We start from the raw sequence: 9,918 nt of genomic DNA on the forward strand, positions 1-9,918 counted from the left end.
AAAAAAAAAAAAAAAAACCTGCATCAATAAGCAATTGATTTACACTCACATATGTTACTGCAGATCAGGTTTATCAACAACAGGAAAGTTACAGTAATGGTATAAATTGCAGTGTATGGGTAATGTGTAAGTGTCCTCTGTTTTGTTTGATGTGCAAATAAAACAACAAAATCTATGAATATACAAGAGAACAGCTGTAGAGTAGCTGTCAATCAATCAAAACAGTTAGAATTGTGAGTTGCAGTACAGGTATTAGAACTGGGGGAAAAAAAAACTCTAACCAAAGGCAGCTGTAAACAAATGAGTATTTAACCTTGATTTACTACAATTACTACTACTACTATTACTACTATTACTACTACTTTATTTATGCCATTTATACCACTATAGGTCTATGTTTTAATTCCATAGCACCACTTGCCATAGTTGTTTTTTTAGGCTTGTGCTCGATGACCTAACTTTTCATATAAGAAAGATCATCACATTCATATGACTTGACTTTCACTTTCAACTTTCAACTTCTTTGACACTTAAAGGGGTCATATTTTGCTAAACTCACTTTTATTAGTCTTTGTTTCATTTATTTGTGTATTTGGACCCTAATAGTTCAAAAAATTTGAAGTTGAACCCTCCAGGTGCTGCAAAGCTATCTTTATATTCATTTTGGCAAAAATCGAGCAGATTTCTACAACCTGTTTTAATTCCTTCTTAATTTGTTACATCTATAACTAGTTACGTCACGACATTTGCACATATAAGGTCAAGACTTCCGACAAACATTTCTCCGAGTACGACATAACTGTTTATCAGCAGCAATGGTTGTAGTCCATACTGAAAATATGTCCAGACTTTGAGCCGATTACCTAAAATGTTCAGTTGTTGGTTGAATGGGAAAGAGCAGCACGGTCAGCAACCTGGAGGGGGTGGGGCGTGACGTGGCTCATTTGCATTTAAAGGGCCAGCGCTCAAAATGACCTTTCTGGTGTCATTACTCAGAAATAGGGCTGAAGATGGATCTGAGGAGTTGAATTAATGAAGAATTCAGACCCAAGCATTGCATTTACAGTTTATGTAGACCACAGGGAAATTTTTTAAAATTAATATTTCCATTTAAAAAAGCAAAATGTCACTCCTTTAAAGATTCGGACTTGAAACGTACTCCCACCTCTTTCTGAAATCCAACCGTCGAACTCATTATCAGGTTTACATAATTGCTTTTCATGCTTCTAGATTTTATCCACAGTCCAATCACATTCAGTTTTAATAAAGCTGGTCATTAATCACAACACCCACTTTATTATTGTAATGCATTTATTTACATCGTCCAACAAACTCTGGCAGTTTATAATAATCTTCTACTCAGTTTTTATTCTATATTGTATATGGGATTTATGGGTTTGTGTTCACATCATTCATCTTTCTTAAGTCATTGATTGTCCCATAGAGTCGCATCATTTTGTTATTTACTTATGTCATTTCTATCAGCTCAATGATGTTTCAATAAGTATCTAAAGCTCTGAAATGAGCGTTGAAGGGTATTTGTGTGTTAAAGAGTGTGTCGGTGTTTTTGTATATGTGCCATCTGTCCATTCAGTGTCGATAGTCACACTAAGTCCTCCATTAGCCAGTCATGAGGTGTGTAATTTGGAGCATTAGGCTGCAGTCACTGATGTCATCTCCCTCCATTTGTCATGGAAAATGTTATTTTAGGCCATTCTCTTCTAAAACTGTCGTTTGTCCTCCTCACTGAGGTCAGGGACACAAGCCTTTCAGACAACAACGTAGAGAGGTTACAGAGTGAAGACAAGGCTTTCCAGATCCAGAACAGAGTATTATTATTATTATTATTATTATTATTATTATTATTATTATTATTGTTGTTGTTGTTGTTGTTGTTGTTGTTGTTATATAACACAATGTCACTTGATTTGAATAGTAATGAGAATTTACTTATTTATTTTGTTTATTTATTTTTTTATTTAGCAGGGACAGTACACATTAATGAACATTTCTGTAAATGTGCCAGTATTAGCAAAAAAAAAAAAAAAAAGCTATTTTCAACTGTTTCAACTGTTAAAAAATTAGAATTAGAAAATTAGAAATATTTTGAAAATTATGGCTACACATCTTTATCTACATCTAAATCTCTAACGATTTAACATTGTTACAAATAGTCAGGTTAATAGTTGTCTTTCTTTATTTAGCATCAGACAGGATTTTGGCTACACACGTTTTAAAAAAAAAAAAATGTTTTCTTTCTGCGGTAGTGTAATATAAGCACGTATAAACATAATTCTTAAGTGGAATTTCTTCTGTCAAATTACATATAAAAATCATGTCTTAAGATAAGAAGTAAATCTCGCTGTCCTTCCATGAATTATTCAGGCAATCAACATGTTCCCTCCCTACATGGCTCAGTAAAATCAAACATGCAGTTGGAGCAGTTATTCCCTTTAAAGGTAAACCAAAACTCTTTACAAAAACCTGCTGCACTGCTTTTTATGAGCTGAAATGTTTAGTGATGAGAGAAGCACTAAAAAGTTCTGAAACTAATGGAAAGAATTCACTACAATAAATCTTGGTTTTTAGAAACTCGATGTTATTAGTTAAATTCACCTAAAGGTTAAAGGTTAAGGCTGACTCACTTTATGAGAAAATAGGTCTTTGTTATTCATCCATCCTCATACAGTGTTATACCATTAGAATCAGCATTATTTAGCAATGGCACGTTAGGAGCATTGAGCTACGTCTGAAGGCACTCACCAATAAACCCCAGATGTCCATAAGTACCCTGGACAAGTGCACTGACAGGAGAATTCATGTATCTTTTTTTCCATAATGGAAGGGAAATCAGAGGAACTGTGTGGCAGATTCAACAAAGAAGAACTCCAGACCAAAAGGGAATCAAACCTGGAACCAGGTACATGATCATATGTGTGTATAGGTGTACATGTGAGTGTCTCCCCTATAAATGGTAAAAATGGTAAATGGACTGCACCTATATAGTGCATTTTGTGCACCTTCATGGTGCCCAAAGCGCTTTACAAAGCCTCACATTCACCCATTCACACACACACTCATACACCAGCAGGCGGCTGTCCAACCTGTGGTATGATCAGCATGTGCACGGCTGTAAATAGAATTTATAGCTTTTTTGATTTGTCTTTATTTTTGATTTTGCTTTTTTGCTCTTGTGTGCTTTGTTTGTGCTCCACTGTACTGTAAATCTGGAATTTCTCCTTGCAGGACTAATAAAGGAATATCTTATCTTATCTTATCTTACCTTATCTTATCTTATCTTATCTTATCTTATCTTATCTTACACTCTTTGTTCACAATAGAGGACTTTATTTTTAAGCTAACAGTTGTTGCTGCTATAAACGAACAGAAGAAACAATGCAACTGATTTTTTTGTGGAACTGTCCATTTAACCACAAACAAAGCATTTATATCTGAAAGAATCTGAAAAACGTGATATTTAAACTTGACCATTTTCAATTATTTTAATTATGAACTGGTTAGACGTTTGTTAGTTTTTTACTCAACAGTCATCAGAATATTCAAAACAAATCAACACAAACACCAAATTAACATGACATGAACAACTGCATGATATGCAAACAGCAAAATCTATCTATCTATCTATCTATCTATCTATCTATCTATCTATCTATCTATCTATCTATCTATCTATCTATCTATCTATCTATCTATCTATCTATCTATCTATCTATCTATCTATCTATCTATCTATCTATCACATGATGAAGAAGACGATAGGACTCACTTACAATAATTTAACAAAAACATTAATATTTCAATAAATGAGCTGTATATGATACAGGTTGTGAGTTCTGTGTATAATCTGCATTTAAGTGAGTAGTTTAATGAGTCGTCAAGTCACATGTTTCCTGTTTGGCGTGCCATCCGAGAACTCCATAGACTCTTTTTATAAATGGCACATGTGCAATAGACCCCCTCCAATACAAAAGATAGGAGAGCCTCAGGGCACAAAAAATTAACAAACAAAAAATCCAAGTATCAAGAATTTCTTCAGAAATGGAATCAGCGAATGGGTTCCTAATTTAGACATGTGACTAAATACCTGGATAGTTCAGTGCTGTCAGGTGCAGGATGGATTCCCAGTACGAGTGATATCAGCGAAATGTTTTAACCCTTAGTTTGATTTTCTATTTCTTCAGTGCCATGCGATCTACACACACCACCTTTACCCCTGGTCTAAATGCACCGGCCGTATTATCAGTGGAAAAGACAGGGACATGTCAGAGTTTAACAATAGAGCAGGGGTCTCAAACTCATTTTCTTTCAGGGGCCACAGTCAGCCTGATTTGATCTCAAGTGGGCTGGACCAGTAAAATAACAGCATAATAACCTATAAATAATGACAACTCCAAATTTTTGTCTTTGTTTTAATGCAAAAAAAACAAACATTAAAATATGAAAATACTTACTTTTCTAAACTATCCAAACAAGAAAGATGTCAATAACCTGAAAAACTGAAATTTCTTAAGAAAACTAAGGGCAGTTTTTTAACAAGGATTATGGATCGGACCTACAAAGGCAACAATAACAGCCAGAAAATTGTTAAAATTGTGCTTAATTTTCTTTAGACATTTCAGGTTGTTTATATTTGTTCAGGTTATTCACATTTTATTGTTTCAGGATACTCCGTACATGTGAATATTTTCCCAATTTAATGTTATTGTTTGCACTAAAACAAAGACAAAAATGTGAAGTGGTCATTATTTATAGGCATAGTGTAATATTATTTTCACATCAAACCAAGAAGAAAATATGGAGTTGTTATTTTTTGTAGGTTATTATGCTGTTATTTTACTTGAGATCATATTGGTCTGTTTGAACTAAAATGAGTTCCACAGCCTTGACTGTGGAATTTTTGCACTTTGCAAATTCATCCAACAGGTCAGCTTGGAACCTTTGGCAGGCCGCATTTGGCCCCAGGGCTGCATGTTTGAGACCCCTGCAATGGAGTCATAGAAAAATGTGCATATTTCTTAGGGGGTGGGGTTTATACTTTGTGTGTCACAGAATCTTGTATTATAAAATTTGAATTTCTTTCTTTTTCTTTTGTATTGTACTTCTGAGATGCACAATGAAAACAAATAAAAAATTGATCCAAAAAAAAAAAAGAAAAATGTGCAGGTTTGAAGGATAGATGGGTGAAATTTACACATATATATATATACAGGGTGGGGAAGCAAAATTTACAATATTTTGAGGCAGGGATTGAAAGACAGTGTATGACCAATTACTTTATTGAAAGTCATGAGAATTTATTTGCCACAAGAAAATTGACATAATAGAAAATGTTTTTATTCTATGTGTCCTCCTTCTTTCTCAATAACTGCCTTCACATGCTTCCTGAAACTTGCGCAAGTGTTCCTCAAATATTCGGGTGACAACTTCTCCCATTTTCTTTAATAGTATCTTCCAGACTTTCTCGTAATAGTTTTGCTCATAGTCATTCTCTTCTTTCCATTATAAACAGTCTTTATGGACACTCCAACTATTTTGAAATCTCCTTTGGTGTGACGAGTGCATTCAGCAAATCACACACTCTTTGACGTTTGCTTTCCTGATTACTCATATGGGCGAAAGTTTCTGAAAAGGTATGGATAATAGTGTTAGGTATGATTATGACATCAATATACAGGGGTTGGACAAAATAATGGAAACACCTTCACCTCAAGATGATAATGCCCCAATCCATACAGCTAGAATTGTTAAAGAATGGCATGAGGAACATTCTAATGAAGTTGAGCATCTCGTATGGCCGGCACAGTCCCCAGACCTCAACATTATTGAGCATTTATGGTCAGTTTTAGAGATTCAAGTAAGACGTCGATTTCCACCGCCATCGTCTCTAAAAGAGTTGGAGGGTATTCTAACTGAAGAATGGCTTAAAATTCCTTTGGAAACAATTCACAAGTTGTATGAATCAATACCTCGGAGAATTGAGGCTGTAATTGCCGCAAAAGGCGGACCTACACCATATTAAATTATATTTTGTTGATTTTTTAAGGTGTTTCCATTATTTTGTCCAACCCCTGTACGTTTGGTTTCAAAACAATTGACGTAGGGCCTGCTGAGAAAAAACAACTAAATGTTCATTGTAAATTTTGCTTCCCCACCCTGTATATATATATATATGACTGAAAACACATACTGTGTATTTTTGTTTTTAACTAAATTAATATTTTAGAATAGTGGTGCATGTACTTTGGTGTATTCAAGTGCTGATATGTGGTTATAGTGTAGTTGAAAACTGACTTGGATACTGTCTGTCTGTCTGTCTGTCTGTCTACATGTTATCTTATGTTGAAGCCCTCTGCAGTTTTAATGGGCCTGGGTGAGATCATTAAACATCATGCACTAACAGGGTGATAATGGAACTGGTTGTGTGTAGCTACAAAACAGCCAGGAGGTGTAAATCAATCTGTACACACGGCCGCAAAGAGGTTTAATCGGGCTAACGAGTGGAAACACATGTTTTTAAGGTAAGTAGGTTAGATGTGCTGCGAAGTTTTCCAATAACACTTGTGTGGTGTTGTTTTGTATGTGTGTGTGTGTGTGTGTGTGTGTGTGTGTGTGTGTGCGTGTGCATGCGTGCGTGTGTGTGTGTGTGTGTGTGTGTGTGTGTGTGTGTGTGTGTTTTGATAGACTTTCTAAAGCACTCAGTGAACTATGCTGTATATCCTTGTGGGAGGACGCTCCATCCCAGAAGGTCAGCACAGATCAGTAATGGGAAACAGTTCTTCTTTACTAACTCTCCAAACTATACATAACACTAAATGTGCCAATTTGGTTTAGTAATATAGAAAAAATACTGAAATAGGGGAATAATAATGAGCTTCCCTGTCCTTCAAGGTCCTGTCCTTTTATATTCATCATTACACTCTTCTGTAGTCTGTTCACTGTGTACTTTTTAAGAGTAATCTGCTGTATCTGTATCACTGATGTCTATGATTGTGACCAAATTATTTAACCAAATAAGTGTCACTTTGTCACATTTTTTATGATTTTTCTGATGTTTTTCTTCTGTAGTGTCTGTTGTTTCTAGATTACTGCGATCACTATCTTGTGTTTTTATTTCTCTCCTATTATCTGCTAAGCCGCCAGAGATAGTAATCTGATTACTGCCACTAATGCCTGTTGTTCTCTTACTTGCCAGAGAAAAATCTAAATCTTGCCTATGGCTTGAGGGTAATGTTAAGAAGACTGAATTAGCTTGTCAGAACAGAACAGTGTGCAGACCTTCCTCTTTTTTTTTTGTGATCTCTGAAAACACACAGTGACACATGTGCTTTTATTACAGTCATACGATCTGACTGATTATTTTACAGATAAATATTTGCTTGGAAAACATGCAAATGACCCAGCTATTGATATTCAATTAAAAAAAAAAAACTTGACAGACTCAAGATTACATTCATCTAAAAAAGTGGATATAAAAATGTACCTGAATGTGTACAAATGATAAATAATAATAATAATAATAATAATAATGATAATAATCTTATCTATCTTATCTTATCTTAAAAGAAGTGAAGTCTTAATAATGACACATTATACCGTGAATCCATAAAAATGTGAGATTCAGTGAAAGAGCAACTCAATATAATGTTTTATGGTAATTTTATTTATATTCATTATAATGCTGTACATATCACACAGACACGTTTCTCTGTGGCTTTTAACCAAGTGTAAGATGTGGATTGTATTGTTGTCTTGTCCTTGATTTTTATTGTATTTTATCAACACCCCCCCCAAAAAAAAAAAAAAAAAAGTGTAGGCAAGGGGTATTGTTTTTGGTTCAGTTTGTTTCTTTGTCTGTTTACACTCACAGCAAAAGTATTGGTTGAATTCATACCAACTTGGGTTTATAGATTGCCAGTGATCCAGAATTGATGTGATTACATTTTGGGAAAAGTAGGTCAAAGTTGAAAATTTTTAATGTTTTTTTTTTTTATCTATTTATTTCCATTTACTTATAATCTGCGAAATTTCAAATGTCTATAAAAAACATCAATTTTTTTTCAATTTACTTCAAACTTGCCACATATATAGAGGCAATTGATACACATCACGATAACATAAAGCTAAGGCATATGTATTTTTTCACATTTTGGGAAAAACCTAACATTGTTGTGCTCTGCTGTTGTAAAGGATCAGGAAATCAGTCAAATAAAAGTATTAATGAATTTAGCATTTCTAATCAACTCATTCTGACAAAAAAATTAACTTGTTTTAATAAATGAATGCCATTGAGGAACTGATTAACATAGACATGATGACATCAGCTGGATCGATGCCAAAATAACCTACAATATGTGCGAGGGGCGGGGTTTGTTGTGCCTGTTTTTTTTGTTGTTGTTTTTTTTTGTCTTTTTCATTGTTCTGTTTCATAGTAATACAGTATGTATATTTATTTATTGCAAATGTGTACAGCACTTAGGCCAACCTTGCTGTTTTTTTAAAATGCTTTTCAAATAAAATTAGATTGGATGGATTGGATTTTGGTCGAACTAAAATGATCTTTAGGTGTGAAAAGTCTACGAGACCAAACTGGACCATCTTGTGTTTTCTAATCAAAACACTGAAATTCCTACTTACTTCACTTTTTAACTCATAAAGACCCAGTGGTACTTTTGTAACAGTTCCCGAATGATTTTTTTCTCTGTATTTAATCTTTGTTAAAGTGATTTATTCATGTACTTTCCTATATTTGATTCAATGATCATGTAGATGTTCATAAAAGCTCAGGGTCAATTCAAAGGTTATTAGATCAAATCAGAAAAAAAAGAGGAAAAAGTGATTTTTTCAGCGAAAATATTATTAACTAAACATGAAATCAAAAGTCTCCATCAACTGTCATGTCAACTGTTGCTGGTAAATCAATGTTGTAGAGGATGACGGTGTTTCCGCGTTCACTATGGAGCCTCTGAGCGTTAGGGGTGTGTATTGGCAAGAATCTGGCGATACGATACAAATCACAATACTAAGATCACGATATGATATATCACGATGCATCATGATACTGTTAAAAAGGCAATTTTTTGTTTGTTTCTTTTTTTAAATGAATATTTCCTCGAAGAATTGAATTACATCAGAAATATGCACACATACTAAATACAGTTTTATTTGATCAGAACAGGATCTAATGCTATATCCTCCAGAGACCCAGGAAAGTTCAAGTTTTGGCTTTTTTTATATTGAATAGCTGCCTTTAGTGGAAATAGCATTATGCAACAATTTTTTCAGATGCATTTTTAAAATTTTTATGGAATGTCCTTTGAAGTGGACGGCGTTTTTTGTTTTGTTTTGTTTGTTTTTTTTTGGGGGGGGGGGGGGGGGTTCCCAATAAAGCTATGAAACTCTTGTCCCGTACAGAGGACAAAAAAGTATTGCTGGGTCTCAGGAGGATATCGCAAAGTTTTCCTGTTAAAACTTAAATTATCCTTCACAGACATTACAGTTTAAGATCCTGCTCAAATGTTCATGTTCTATTAGTTCATAACTAACATCAGAACATTATTTTTGTGCAGTCCCAACAAAGGAACTAACATTATTTAATAAAAGAGTGTTAAATAATAATAGATAAAATATAAACAAAAAAGAGAAACAAAAATGAGCCTCCACAATATCTTCATTTGAATAAATACCTAAAAATATCAATATATTTTTCCTTGGTAACCTTTTATTTCTTATGTAGAACAGCTGACAATGCACCTTGACTCTGGTTAATGTGTGCTGTTTACAAAGTGTTTGGGTAATTACATAGTGGAACCTTTTAATTTTATTTTTAATTTTAATTTGATTTATTTATTTATTTATTTTGTGGCATCCTATACCTCTGTTACATGTCTTAGTGTTCGT

The sequence above is a fragment of the Sphaeramia orbicularis genome, chromosome 4, assembly GCF_902148855.1.
Source record: "Sphaeramia orbicularis chromosome 4, fSphaOr1.1, whole genome shotgun sequence".
Lineage (NCBI taxonomy): Eukaryota > Metazoa > Chordata > Actinopteri > Kurtiformes > Apogonidae > Sphaeramia > Sphaeramia orbicularis.